Below are 15,844 nucleotides of genomic sequence, written 5' to 3'. Positions count from 1 at the left end.
AAGTGATTTCAGGCTTTGACAGTTCCTGGAATATTAAATATAAGAGACGACTCCTGAAACCTAGAAGAGGGAGTTATAAAAATGACAAGAAAGCACAGCTTTACACAGTGGGCAGCAAATCCAGGGAAGTTATCACCTTAGGAAGCTCCAGAGGTGTCTAGAAACCTGACCTAGCCAGGTAAGATTGTTCTTTGGGGAGGAGGGAAAGAATATATCTCCCCTGCTGCACCTATTACTTGATAGGTTAGAGAATGATGGCTTAAACAAAATATTAGACGGGTTTAGAATAGTAATCTTATACCATTCTTGCCTTAGTAAGTTTTATTTTCCATTTTTTAAAACTTTCTCCCCTGTGCATGTGAGTCTGTGTGTGTGTTAAGTCGGTTCAGTCGTGTCCAACTCTTTGTGACCCCATAGACTGTAGCCGCCAGGCTCCTCTGTCCATGGGATTCTCTAGGCAAGAATTTTGGAGTAGCTGCCATGCCTTCTCCAGGGGATCTTCCCAACTCAGGGATCCAACCCACGTCGCTTGTGTCTCCTGCATTGACAGATGGGTTCTTTACAACTAGCAACACCTGGGAAGCCTAGCTTACAGTCTAATCAAATGGGTGGCTCCAAGGGCATCAGGAGGTGGGCAGACACCTGCAGATGCGCTGGGTCCCAGCTCAGCAGCCTTTGTTGAATTGATCCTAGGCGGGAGCCTCTGCTCCCATGTCCCCAGAGCTTTTGATCAAGAGCCAGCCTCAGAAGATTGACAATTAACTCAGGGTCTGAAGGGATTGTTTTGAGAGCACCTACAGAAATTTGAATGCCCCAGTGGGACAACTACAAGCATTTTACACAATCATGAGTCTGAAATCTAGGGGCACATCATTATGCTATTTGGCTCAAAATGTTTCCCACTACGTTTTCTCGCAGACTATAAAGACTGAAACTTCAAAAGACATTAATTAATTGCTGACAGTTTTACCAGCATGCAGTGGGAGAAAATGAACAAACAAAAGATGAAACAATTTTGGCTAAATAACTGTGCTGTTGAAAAACACTTTTTTTCACCTTTAGGTAGAAAGCGTTTCACTATAGCATTTTCAAATATTCCCAAGGGTTTACACATATTTCAGGCTACAAAAGCTCAATTTTCTTCTTTTTGCCCAATTATCTTCTCCTTTACCATTAAAGTTGGGTAAAAATAATATCTTGATATAATAATTGGTTGTGAATTCGTCATTTCAGTGAGCTATCTTGCTCCACAAACCTGTTTTACTTTTGTGGTTCCTACTTTAATAAATAATGTCACTGAAGCTAGAAACCTTAGAATCCACCCAGAATTACCCATAGTCTCCCAAACCCACACTGGCAAGTTGATCCTACCTTGGGGATATGTATCTAATACCACCACAGCCACTGAACTTACCAATGTCTTGCAACAGATACCAATACCTATTGTTTTCTTTTTATTTTAAAATTTTATTTCTTTATTTTTTGGCTGTGCCACACATCATGTGGGATCTTAGTTCTGCAACTAGGGATCAAAACCACACCCCCTGCATTGAAAGGGTGAAGTCAGAACCACCGCACCACCAGGGAAGTCTCTACCATAATTTTTAAAGACTGTCTCACTTTCCAAAAGCCTTCTTTAAGCCATTAAAGTAGAATTACTTACTCCTTCATTTGTACTTTTATTTTCATATAATAGCATATTAAAATATTAAAACAAAGATGTGAACAGTCATTGGAAACAGGAGTTTGAATCTTAGCTCTGCCACCTAACCATAAGCAGGTGATATAACTTCTCTGAGCCTCAAAAGATATCTGTAAAATATGGACCCAGGAGGTTTTTGTAAAGATGGAATGAGCCAGCATAGTGGTAAGCATATTATCAGTGATCAATAAATATTCGTTGTCTTCCTAATATTTACTGCTGCTGCTTCTGCTAAGTCACTTCAGTCGTGTCCGACTCTGTGCGACCCCATAGACGGCAGCCCACCAGGCTCCCCCGTCCCTGGGATTCTCCAGGCAAGAACATTGGAGTGGGTTGCCATTTCCTTCTCCAATATTTACTGCAACCTCCGTCAAGTGCCATATAACTGGTCACGACTGTGTGTGACTGTGTGTATATGTGTGTATTTGAGTGAGCTCCTTGAAGACAGGGACCTTCCAGCACACGATAAGCCTCAGTAAACATTCGTTACACTGAATTAAGTCCCAAGTCTACCTCTTTCCTTCAGTTATATTATTAAGACTGTAGTCAATAAAATTAATTTTTATTTAAATAGATAAGTTGAATGACTTTATTAATCTTTGTATTTTACCTTGTTTTTTTTCTCCAAAAATTTGGTGGGTAAACCAATACGTGATTATCTGAGTTATAGCCATTAAAATAATAAAAATGAAAACAACGAATAAAAACATTGAAAACAATATCAGTATTAGGTTTCTTTTTTTAAGTCAGGTATTTGACAGCATAGAAGCTATATATATATGTATATATTAATATATATGTGTGTGTGTGTAACTATAAAACTACATTTTCTTAAGGATAGGTATTTCATATTTAAAAATATGGGCCTTAATGTTAAAATTATAGCTGAAAGGGCTAAGAGCCCAGATCCATTAATATTAGAAACGAGTGGTAGAATCTAATATCGGGAACTAATGGCTCCATAATATAAGGAATATATTTTAATTAAAAGTAAAATCCACAGCCTATTTGAGATTAGTCATTTAAGGGTTGCCACCCAGGAACAGGAGGAGGAGCAGGTGAAGAGAGCCCGTTCAGCATAGCTGAACTCCTCCAATCTAAGCCAGTGGACTTTAACAGGCCAAGCAACTTTACTGGAAAGAAATCCCACTTCCCAGAATGTGGACCTTCTTCCTGTGAGTGAATCTCCCTTTCTCTAGTAGGTCCCCAACAAAAATACAGTTTCTTGAGGGTTAATATCATCTTCCACCGTGCGGCTTACTGCGTCTCGGCCCAGCTGCATATTTCCTGAGCTCCAGTAGCTACTTTGAAAAATCATGGTTTCCGTGATTTTCGTTACTTCTGTGTCTTTTCGTTACTTCATCGTCACTCCATGAACGGGCCTGTGTCTCCTGGCGTCTAGACTTGACTAAAGCAGTATGTCTCCCTCTAATTGTCCACAGGACACCACACGGATGGCTGCATTCCTATCGGATTTCTGATTTCTGAGGAAAAGAAACCAGTTTGTGTCTCTTGTAAGCAAGAGCATCTTGTGATAATTTATTCCCATTATATACTTTGGCAGCTTTGTATTTTGGTCCCATTTTTCACTTGCACAAAAGTTGTGAGATTAGTAAGAAGAATTCCCGTATACCTCCTCCCCAGATTCAGCAGCAGTTTTTCCTCTTTGTTCTGTTTGCTGGGTCTGTGTTTACACATCTGTGTCGTCAGACATGCATCTATATCTGTGTGTGTGTGTATCATATATCAGTCCATAGTGGGTTCTTGTTATTTGCAGTAGTTATATTTTATAACTCTGGGAGGAGCACTGAATTAGTGAATACGGAATATTTGATCTTAGAAAAATACAGGATTATATTCCTCTGAGTCTCTGGTCACAACTGTTTTTAATCAAGTGAGCAACACATAACTTTGTATTATGTGTGTACTGTTTAAAGACAGCTTATTTGATATATAAATATTTTTATTTAAAACATTTATTGATTTATTAACAGTATAATCAATATAATCAACAATGTCGATTCATTAACATTGAACTTCTGACCAAGGGCGCTATAACTCACGCCGGAAAGAAGCTCACTTAGGCACGCACTTTCTCTACAAGGCACATTGCAGCCTTCTTGAATTTGGAACACTAAACGCCACTTCTGCACTGTGATTGGAGGTCATTTTAAACATCAAAATCACCAACAAAAAGTAAAAAAATGCCCCCAAAAAGTGGCAGTCGATAGACTCGGCAAAGGACATGTGTTTACAACATGAGGGCTGAAGCAAGGCCACGCGTATCCTTGTTCTGCCTCCTCTGGGAACAGGCAAGGCAGGAGACTCAGATTTTTTGCCCCTTTGCCTATGCTTATGAATGATGGCTGAAGTACGGCGATCACTGATTTCTTGTTACAAATAAATAGAGTGAGAGGCACATTCACGGAACTGGATTCCGTGAATAACGGGGATTAGCTGCGTATACGTTTGACCCTTGTATTTATATGTTCATGTCTTTTTCTTAACCATATGAGAGTCAGTTGGAGACATAGCTATCTACCTATAAATGAGGCATTCTCTTACAAAACCAGTACAATGATCAAAGTCAGAAACTTTAATAGTGATAAAATACAGTCTACTTTCCATATTCAAATTCCGTCAGCTGCCTCCATTATGTCCTTTGCAGTTATTTTCTGTTTCGCCTGGTCTGGAATTCAGTACAGGCAGCGTGACGCGTCTCCTTGAGTTTCCATGGCTCTCTCCTCCTGTAGAACACTTTCTTTGTATTTGTGCCTTTTGATGTTGATATTTTTAAACAGTTGTTTTGTAGAATGTTCCTCTATAGGGCTTGTTTGGTGTTTCCATAATGAAATTGGCACGATGCGTTTTAGTAGAGCTATCGCAGAAGTACACTCTACCCTTCTCAGGGTGCCGTATCAGAGGTGTGTGCCACCATGGTTTAGCTCTGGGTTAAGGTGCTGTCTGCCAAGTTTTTCTACCATTTTCCCTTTGGAATTAATAAGCAATTGATGGAGAGGAAGATACTTTGAAGCTGTATAAACATCCTGGTTCTCATTAAACTTTTACACGCTAGTTTAAGCATCCTGTGTGTATGTGTGTGTGTGTGTGTGTGTGTGTGTTCTACTGTAAGGAAGAACTTCTAGATCTATTTATATAGTCTATTTTTATCTAAATGAATGTATGGATCTTTATTTTATTCAATGGGATATACGCCATTTCAATCAATATTTAACATTCAAATGTCCGAAATTTGTCCAGTGGAATCTCTTTCAAACTGGCCTGTACTCTTTCAGTACGCCTCCAGCATTCCTTCAGCTCTTCCTTACTTTATGGTGCGGTAAGAGGTTCCAGGCTTTTCTGCAAAAAGTATCTCTGCTTTATTTCAGCAGAGAATGGTCCTTAGAGACCAAGATTTCGGGGCTCGGTAAATTCAGTGCTGCTGATGGATCACTGCTTCTAGGCCTTTCATCAGAGAGCCTAGGAAACAGGTATGTACAGGAGCATGTTTGCACACACACTCACATATGTCAGACATATCAGACACATAGACATCCATATCTATATACACACGCATGTACATGTGAGCAAACATATTACATGTGTAAAGATTTGTATTTCTCTCTGTGTGTGTATACATATTTATTGGTTTATCCTGATATCTCTAGTTCCAATCCAGCACTGCAGGGTGCATTCTGCTCACCCATCTTTCCATGTTTGTAACTCCTTCTCCAACAAGGAGAAACCTAGCTTTCACTATGCTCAATATAGTTACACTTTCGTTCAAGCCAGAGTATACGGGATACAGGTTTTAAATTTCTGACTCATACCACTGTGAAAAAAACAGGCAAGCCCACAAACTGTAATTCAGTGTCTGTTTAGTGTTTTAGTTTAATGCACACAGAATGAAACGCATACGTCTCCATGTATAATTCAGTTACCGTGATGGCTGTACCAACACCCCTTGCTCCTTTCGCACCTAAAGCTGTCATGCATCCCATGGCCCCCAACCTTTCTTCCTGACTGCTTGCAGTGTGTAATCTTGAGTGTGGTTTTCTTTGTATTCATCATGTTTATGCTGTGCTGATCTTCATCAAACTGTAAGTTTACCTTTCAACAAACTTGAGAAATTTTCTGCCACTATTTCCTCAAGTATTTTTCTGTCCCCTTTTCTCTCCTTCTGTGACTCTAATGACTCATATGTTAGACTGCTTGATATTGTTCCTCTCGTCATTGAGGATAAATCCTTTTTCTCTCCTCTTCAGATTAGATGATTTCTACTGATCTGTTTCCAGGTTCGCTGATCCTGTGTCTTCCATATCAAACATTCTGCTAATCTCATCCACTGATTGCATTATGATTGAGGTGAAATTGATACATAACATAGTATTAGTTTCCGGTATGCAGCATGAGCATTCAATATTTGTATATACTGCGAAGAAACCACCACAGGAGGTCTGTCTGGTTACCATCTGTCACTGTACCAAAGCTACTTTTTTTTTTTTTGGCTTGTGATGAGAACTTTTAAGGTTTACTCTCTTAGCAACTTTTACATATGCAATACTACAATAGCGTTGACTGTAATGTCCATGCTTACATATATCTTTGTGGCTTATTTATTTTCTAACTAGAACATTGTATCTCTTGGCCTCCTTTGCTCATTCCTTACACCCCTTACCCCCTTCCTTTCTGGAAATCAATGGTCTGCGTTCTGTACCTTTGAAATTTGTTTTGTTTGTTCATTTGGTTTTTAGATTGTATACATAGAGGAACCAGAGATCAAACTGCCAACATCTGCTGGATCATGGAAAAAGCAAGCGAGTTCCAGAAAAACATCTATTTCTGCTTTATTGACTATGCCAAAGCCTTTGACTGTGTGGATCACAATAAACTGTGGAAAATTCTTCAAGAGATGGGAATACCAGACCACCTGACCTTCCTCTTGAGAAATCTGTATACAGGTCAGGAAGCAACAGTTAGAACTGGATATGGAACAACAGACTGGTTCCAAATAGGAAAAGGAGTATGTCAAGGCTGTATATTGTCACCCTGCTTATTTAACTTATATACAGAGTACATCATGAGAAACGCTGGGCTGGAAGAAGCACAAGCTAGAATCAAGATTGCCAGGAGAAACATCAATAACCTCAGATATGCAGATGACACCACCCTTATGGCAGAAAGTGAAGAGGAACTCAAAAGCCTCTTGATGAAAGTGAAAGTGGAGAGTGAAAAAGTTGGCTTAAAGCTCAACATTCAGAAAACGAAGATCATGGCATCTGGTCCCATCACTTCATGGGAAATTGATGGGAAACAGTGGAAACAGTGTCAGACTTTATTTGGGGGGGCTCCAAAGTCACTGCAGATGGTGACTGCAGCCATGAAATAAAAAGACGCTTACTCCTTGGAAGAAAAGTTATGACCAACCCAGACAGTATATTAAAAAGCAAAAACATTACTTTGCCAACAAAGGTCCATCTAGTCAAGGCGATGGTTTTTCCAGTGGTCATGTATGGATGTGAGAGTTGGATTATAAAGATAGTTGAGTGCCAAAGAATGATGATTTTGAACTGAGAGTCCCTTGGACTGCAAGGAGATCCAACCAGTCGATCCTAGAATGTTCAATGGAAGTACTGATGCTGAAGCTGAAACTCCAGTACTTTGGCCATCTGATGCGAAGAGCTGACTCATTCGATAAAACACTGGTGCTGGGAAAGATTGGGCAGGAGGACAAGGGAACAATAGAGGATGAGATGACTGGATGGCATCACTGACTCAATGGACATGAGCCTGAGTAAACTCTGGGAGTTGGTGATGGACAGGCGCTGCCCTTCGTGGGGTCGCACAGAGTCGGACACCACTGAGGCGACTTCGCAGCAGCAGCAGCAGCATGGCAGTTCTATTCTCTAGTTGTTTGAGCCACTTCCATTCTGGTTTTCACAGTGCCTGCACCAATTTACATTCCCACTGGTAGTGCCCAAGTGCTCCCTTCCCACTACATCCTTGCCAACAACTGTTATTTACTGCCATCCTAACAAGTGTGAGATGATAGTTCACGGTGATTTGGATTTGCATGTCCCTGATAATTAGTGACACTGAACATCTTTTCATGTTCCTCTTGGCCATCTGTATGTTTTCTTTGGAAAGATATCTATTTAGATACACTGCCCATGCTTTAATAGGATTGTTTGTTTTTGCTATTGAGTTGCATGAATTCTTTTTATATTTTAGATATTAATCTCATCATAAATATGGTTTGCAAATAATTTTCTCCCATTCAGTGAGCTGCCTTTACATTTTGTCGATGGTTTCTTTTGCTGTGTAGAAGCTTTTTAGTTTTTGGTAGTCTAACGTGTTCATTTTTGTTTTCATTGCCTTTGCTTTTGGTATCAAATTAAAAAAAAATGATAGCCAAGACCTTAAGTCAATGAGCTATCAATATTTTCTTTTAGGAGATTTTTAGTTTCAGGTCTTACATTCAAGTATTTAATCCATTTTGAGTTAATGTTTATGTGTGGTGTAAGACAGTGGTCTAGTTTCATTCTTCTGAATGTGGCTGTCTTCATCCTCTGATTTTTAAAATTTCTCATATTGTGCTATTGGGTCTCCATTGTTTGCAGTTTTTATTTCTCTGGTGAAATTCTCTGTTTTTTCGCTCTATATTTTCCTGAGTCCTCAAACAAATTTATAATATCTGCTTTATATTCTGACCTCCCTGTATATTTCAGTTGGCATCTGATAGCCAATGTCTATTGTGAATCATATTTTTCTATGTTTTTCTTATCTAGGAATTTTTGTTTTATAAACAGAAAATTGTGTATAAAATATTCTAGAGAGTAATTATGTTATCTTCTCCCGGAGAACGTTTGTAATTGTTGTATCAGGAGTGAATGTGTCTGGACTCAAACTCTAAGAGCTAGTTCCCTTACAGTTGGCAGCAGCTAAGATCTCTAAGTTTGTCAGGTAAGACACGTAGGCGTCTGAGCTGTTCATAGAGCAGAGGTTAACCAAGGGTTGGGTGATTTTACATGCAGAGTCCTGGACTTCCTCATACGGTGACTCTTTTCCAGGGCTCCCTTTAATAGAGCCTAGGTGTGACAGTCTGGAAACCCAGCCAGTAAGACCCATGCTTTCTGCCTAAGGCCCAAGCATCACACACTGTGCAGTGAGGACTTCCGCACACAAAACGTTTGGTAAAGCTGAAGCTGCCGCGCGAACGCGTCTGTTCTAAAGGTTGACTCTCTTTCAGTTTCTTCTTGCTTCTGACCATTTCTTTTCTCTCATTTTATCCAGTGTTTATCATCTTATCTGCAGGAGTTTTCACCCAATACTAGCTACTCTGTCATCTCCAGAAGTAAAATTCTATTAACTTTTAATGAGATAATATTTGTTGTTTTTATTTCTTTTTGTTGTTGTTGTTAACAAAAATTTTGTGGTTTTATTGTATCATGGGGCTTACCAGATGGTACGGTGGTAAAGAATCTGCCTGCCAATGTAGGAGATTCTGGAGACAGAGGTTCGATCCCTGGGTAAGGAAAATCCCCTGGAGAAGGAGACAGCAACCCACTCCAGAATTCTTGCCTGGAGAATCCCATGGACAGAGAAGCCTGGAGGGTTACAGTCCTCTGTGTTGGGAAGAGTTGGACATGACTGAGAATGCACGTTGTATCATGAGGCACTGAAACATCTGATCAAATCAATATCTGGGTGGTGAGGCAGATGCTTTACCCTTTACTTCTTTTGGTTCTAGAGCAACTTATCAGTAGGTTTTAAAAAAGCCCATCTTTTGGACTACTTAAGTCTTTCCAAGGTATGTGGTTCAGTTCAGTTCAGTTCAGTTCAGTCACTCAGTCGTATCCGACTCTTTGCGATCCCATGAATCGCAGCACGCCAGGCCTCCCTGTCCATCACCAACTCTTGGAGTTCACTCAGACTCATGTCCATCGAGTCAGTGATGCCATTCAGCCATCTCATCCTCTGTTGTCCCCTTCTCCTCCTGCCCCCAATCCCTCCCAGCATCAGAGTCTTTTGCAATGAGTCAACTCTTCACATGAGGTGGCCAAAGTACTGGAGTTTCAGCTTTAGCATCATTCCTTCCAAAGAAATCCCAGGGCTGATCTCCTTTAGAATGGACTGGTTGGATCTCCTTGCAGTCCAAGGGACTCTCAAGAGTCTTCTCCAACACCATAGTTCAAAAGCATCAATTCTTCAGCACTCAGCTTTCTTCACAGTCCAACTCTCACATCCATACATGACCACAGGAAAAACCATAGCCTTGACTAGATGAACCTTTGTTGGCAAAATAATGTCTCTGCTTTTGAACATGCTATCTAGGTTGGTCATAACCTTTCTTCCAAGGAGTAAGTGTCTTTTAATTTCATGGCTGCAATCACCATCTGCAGTGATTTTGGAGGCCCAAAAAATAAAGTCTGACACTGTTTCCACTGTTTCCCCATCTATTTGCCATGAAGTGATGGGACCAGATGCCATGATCTTTGTTTTCTGAATGTTGAGCTTTAAGCCAACTTCTTCACTCTCCTCTTTCACTTTCATCAAGAGGCTTTTTAGTTCCTCTTCACTTTCTGCCATAAGGGTGGTGTCATCTGCATATCTGAGGTTATTGATGTTTCTTCCAGCAATCTTGATTCCAGCTTGTGCTTCTTCCAGCCTAGCGTTTCTCATGATGTACTCTGTATATAAGTTAAATAAGCAGGGTGACAATATACAGCCTTGATGTACTCCTTTTCCTATTTGGAACCAGTCTGTTGTTCCATGTCCAGTTCTAACTGTTGCTTCCTGACCTGTATACAGATTTCTCAAGAGGCAGGTCAGGTGGTCTGGTATTCCCATCTCTTTCAGAATTTTCCACAGTTTATTGTGATCCACACAGTCAAAGGCTTTGGCATAGTCAATAAAGCAGAAATAGATGTTTTTATGGAACTCTTTTGCTTTTTCCATGATCCAGTGGATGTTGGCAATTTGATCTCTGGTTCCTCTGCCTTTTCTAAAACAAGCTTGAACATCTGGAAGTTCACGGTTCACATATTGCTGAAACCTGGCTTGGAAAATTTTGAGCATTACTTTACTAGTGTGTGAGACGAATGCAATTGTGCGGTATTTTGAGCATTCTTTGGCATTGCCTTTCTTTGGGATTGGAATGAAAACTGACCTTTTCCAGTCCTGTGGCCACTGCTGAGTTTTCCAAATTTGCTGGCATATTGAGTGCAGCACTCTCACAGCATCATCTTTAAGGATTTGGAATAGCTTAACTGGAATTCCATCACCTCCACTAGCTTTCTTCATAGTGATGCTTTCTAAGGCCCACTTGACTTCACATTCCAGGATGTCTGGATCTAGGTCAGTGAGCACGCCATTGTGATTATCTGGGTCATGAAGACCTTTTTTGTACAGTTCTTCTGTGTATTCTTGCCACCTCTTCTTAATATCTTTTGCTTCTCTTAGGTCCATACCATTTCTGTCCTTTATCGAGCCCATCTTTGCATGAAATGTTCCCTTGGTATCTCTAATTTTCTTGAAGAGATCTCTAGTCTTTCCCATTCTGTTGTTTTCCTCTATTTCTTTGCATTGATCGCTGAGGAAGGCTTTCTTATCTCTCCTTGCTATTCTTTGGAACTCTGCATTCACATGTTTGTATCCTTCCTTTTCTCCTTTGCTTTTCGCTTCTCTTCTTTTCACAGCTAGTACAACCTAAACGTCTGCCAGATGCAACTAGTCTAGCATCCAAACCTCAGGCACACTCCCTCGATTTCAGGGGCATTTCCTGGGGGACTAATCCTTGCTGTTTGTCCTCTGCTTTTGACTTTATGGAATGGGAGTACAAAAGCGTCCTGACTACTCTAATTGCCTTATATGTCTTTCATTAATTACTTCACTGTAAATATAACTGTGTTCATGCTCAATTATCCTGTGTCATAGGGGCGCTTAGAATCTGGCTATGTATTTTACTATAATTGCTTTGAATCCTCTGAGCTCCATGGTTAATTTATGACTAGGTTCTGTTCACTTTATTATTTATTTACTTATTTACTTTGGTTCATTTTATATTAATCCTCCCTCAGCCTTCTAAGTAGTTAGATACCTTTTACTTTCCCTCACTTAGTTGTCTTTTTTTTTTTTTTTTTTTTTTACCTCTTAGGGGAAGTGTACTCTCTTTTCCCCCAAAAGCCTAGCATCAATTTTCTTCTCCTTTTTATTTTTATCTTAGATTAAAAAAAAAAATTCTGGCAGACTGCCTCTGCTTAGAAGTTACGTTAATGACCCAATTTCAGCAATCCTTCCAATTTACTTTGGGCTTCATGGAAGGTTTAATTAAAGAAAATTATGATGAAAATATAACACAGAGGACATCAGAAGGAACAAGCAAATGGGGTTTTGACTAGTCTACAGATCATTCATCAACAAGTGATCCTTGAAGATACAGACACTCAGAATATCTTGAATTAGAAATTAAAACCTGTCTACTCAATAATAATAGCAAGAAAGGGAAAGTGCCGACCTGATTTTTGCTAGTTCGGCTCCTCTTTACTTCCTGTGCGCACATCATGGCATTTTTGAAGCGTAACATCTGAATCTCCCCGTTAGCTGTTTTTTTTTTCCTCCTGTCTTTCTCTGCTTCTTTCGTCACAGTCCTTTGGTCACTGGATGTTCCAGTGCTAATTCTTTTTATCACCTTTCTTTATTTTAGTCCAGTCCTGAAATTTCCCCCAACAGATGCTTCTCTCCTCCAGCAAAATTATCCCACGTGAACTCTTGATAGCTGTTCCACTGTCTCCCTGTCTTAGGCATCTTCCTGTCCTACAGCTGAGACTGTCTGCCCACGCAGGGGTCAGAAACTCCATGACTAAGCAGGAGTGTGAAGATCCACACTGAAGGCACAATATCTGTTTGTTCTCAACAGTTAGTTCTCAGTCTCAGCAGATGGGACAAAATGAACATCAACAGCAGGATTCTGAACAGGATCACATACTTAGCCCATGCAAAAAAATGAGATTTGGTGTAGACGATGCTGAGCCCAAAAGTGGATGTAGGACAGAGGACAGGGTGTGAGGTTTAATGGGCAGCAGAAAAGGACAGAGGTGCAGCCATAGCGCAGCAAGTGGTGATGAGAATTTCAGGCTGTGTTGCTGCTAGGTCGTTGGTGGCTGCCTCAGCGAGAACCATTTGTTAACATGGTTTGTCCTGGTGTCAGACAACCAAAGGGCTCCTCTCAGCTGTCAATTTCTCTAATAAAGAACAGAAGAACCTACACTAGACTTCGGTATTGACTTTTCAGGAACTACTGCAAGCCTCCAGGTGCCAACCTATAAATATTTTTGAAAACAAGAGGTGAGAGTCTCTTTCATATTGGTTCTTTTAATCTATTCACACCAATATCATCGAAATAAATAGAGCAGAACTTCAGTGATAAAGCATGCTCTTGACCGTAACAGTCTAAAATTTAACTTTATTTTGCATCTTTATATGGTTTTTCGTGGAAAGTTCTAGAGAGTGGCCATGACTGATCAAAATCTTGTCTCTCTGAAATGTTTGATTTATACAGATTCTTTTCCATAACAATTATACGATTTTTAAAAATTAAACTGCCCTTCTTTGCCAAGATGATAGCAATCTTTTTTAGTCCATCTTATAATTTGTCTCTAAAATGCCTGTCTTCATAATATGCTGATCATTAGAGTAATGCATATTTGATGAAAATGGGTAATAAATAACATTTCAAAGTCTATTTCTAGGCACTGATTGATGTACATATTGTTTTGTCCGCTGTGTTTAATGGCCGTGTCTTACTTTTTCTAGGTTTTAGCAGCACCCGCTGAGGAGTGAATGAGAACTGACCTGTTTTGAAATCCTCTTCCAGAAATAAAATTCTCCTCCTGTTACTTTTGTGGCTGGGGAGGGAATTTGGCACACGTATTGCCATTCATTTGCAAATGCAAAGTCACCACTTGACAGCCTATACACTCCGAGGAGGACACAGTCTATCAAACAAGATCAAGGGCACTTTTTATAGACTCACAAACATCTCTCTTTATGTACATACATAAAAGGAGGTGATAAGAATAGAATCTCCCTCACTGGGAAAAGTCCCCTAAGTAAAAATACCCAGTTCTATGAAATGTATTGATCATAAAGGGCAAGTGCTCTAGCAAAAGAGCCACTAAGCGACTTGGGTGAATTGATACGCACCACGCAGGGGGCTCGGAACTATTGACAAACTCTCTTGTGAGCTCTTTTGGGATGAACCAGTTCAGGAGAATCTTTAATGAGCACTTTGCTGCTGCTAAGTCGCTTCAGTCGTGTCCGACTCTGTGCGATCCCAGAGACGGCAGCCCACCAGGCTCCCCAGTCCCTGGGATTCTCCAGGCAAGAGCACTGGAGTGGGTTGCCATTTCCTCCTCCAATACATGAAAGTGAAAAGTGAAAGTGAAGTCGCTCAGTCGTGCCCGACTCTTAGCGACCCCATGGACTGCAGCCCACCAGGCTCCTCCATCCATGGGATTTTCCAGGCATGAGTACTGGAGTGGGGTGCCACTGCCTTCTCCGAGTGAGCACTTTACCCATTCTTATATATCACTTTCAGACAGCCACTGGCTGTTTGCGAAGGGATGCTACAGTCCCAGGAAAGGAGACGCTCTGCTCCGGCCTCAGTGTGCCCGCGCTGTCTTGGCGCATGGGCCCACGTGACGCCGGGGGCGGGACCTGCGCACGCTCGACCCCACCGGGCCGCAGCTGCAGGTCAGCGCGACGACCAGTAAGTTGTATGTCAGCAAACTGGAAGAGATACAGTCCTATCAATGGTCTGACCCAGTTTTCAATGTTTTCTTTTTAGCACCAGCTATTCACATTTTCCTTGTAGAAACAGCCTGTGAGTTCCAGCGTTGTAAGTGGCTGGGGTCACCTGTTTCTGCTTTTCTTGCTGACTTCCTGTTTTTTGAAACTTAATGTATGTCAAAAAAAGCACCATTGAGACTGATGGTCAGGAAAGAAGAATAAAAAGGGTAGAAGAGGGAGAGAGTCAAAGCTCGTGGAAATAGATAACGAGAACAATATATAAATTAAATCTGACAAGTGGGCATCTACATACTGGATTTAACTGGATCATCTCAGCACGGCTTCCAATTCTAAAATATCTGAAAGTTGCCTAGAATGTTCTCCTTTAGTTGGCTGCCAACCATGAGATAGGCAGGCAAACTTTTTTCATTTTTCTTTTGGGGAAGATGTCCACTTTCTTAAATCTTATTTAATCCCTGTATTAGATAAAGAATGTACTTTGGTGAATAAGATGTTGGATATTATTATTCTGGGATGCTTCCACAAAATTGTTTCCAAACATGAGCAATAATGTCCTTTGGTCTCTCTTTCAGATCAGATCAGATCAGATCAGTTGCTGAGTCGTGTCCGACTCTTAGCGACCCCATGAATCACAGCACACCAGGCCTCCCTGTCCATCACCAACTCCCAGAGTTCACTCAGACTCATGTCCATCGAGTCAGTGATGCCATCCAGCCATCTCATCCTCTGTCGTCCCCTTCTCCTCCTGCCCCCAATCCCTCCCAGCATCAGAGTCTTTTCCAATGAGTCAACTCTTCACTTGAGGTGGCCAAAGTACTGGAGTTTCAGCTTTAGCATCATTCCTTCCAAAGAAACCCCAGGGCTGATCTCCTTTAGGATGGACTGGTTGGATCTCCTTGCAGAGAGATCTCTCAAGAGTCTTCTCCAACATCACAGTTCAAAAGCATCAATTCTTCGGCACTCAGCCTTCTTCATAGTCCAACTCTCACATCCATACATGACCACAGAAAAAACCATAGCCTTGACTAGACGAACCTTTGTTGGCAAAGTAATGTCTCTGCTTTTAAATATGCTATCTAGGTTGGTCATAACTTTCCTTCCAAGGAGTAAGCGTCTTTTAATTTCATGGCTGCAGTCACCATCTGCAGTGATTTTGGAGCCCCCCAAAATAAAGTCTGACACTGTTTCCACTGTTTCCCCATCTATTTCCCATGAAGTGGTGGGACCGGATGCCATGATCTTTGTTTTCTGAATGTTGAGCTTTAAGCCAACTTTTTCACTCTCCACTTTCACTTTCATCAAGAGGCTTTTGAGTTCCTCTTCACTTTCTGC

This window comes from Bos grunniens, chromosome 24 (assembly GCF_055505025.1).
Source record: "Bos grunniens cultivar Pamir isolate PY7600 chromosome 24, Bosgru_T2T1.0, whole genome shotgun sequence".
NCBI lineage: Eukaryota > Metazoa > Chordata > Mammalia > Artiodactyla > Bovidae > Bos > Bos grunniens.
The sequence above is the reverse complement of the archived record's forward strand: the minus strand, read 5'-3'. Positions refer to the sequence as shown.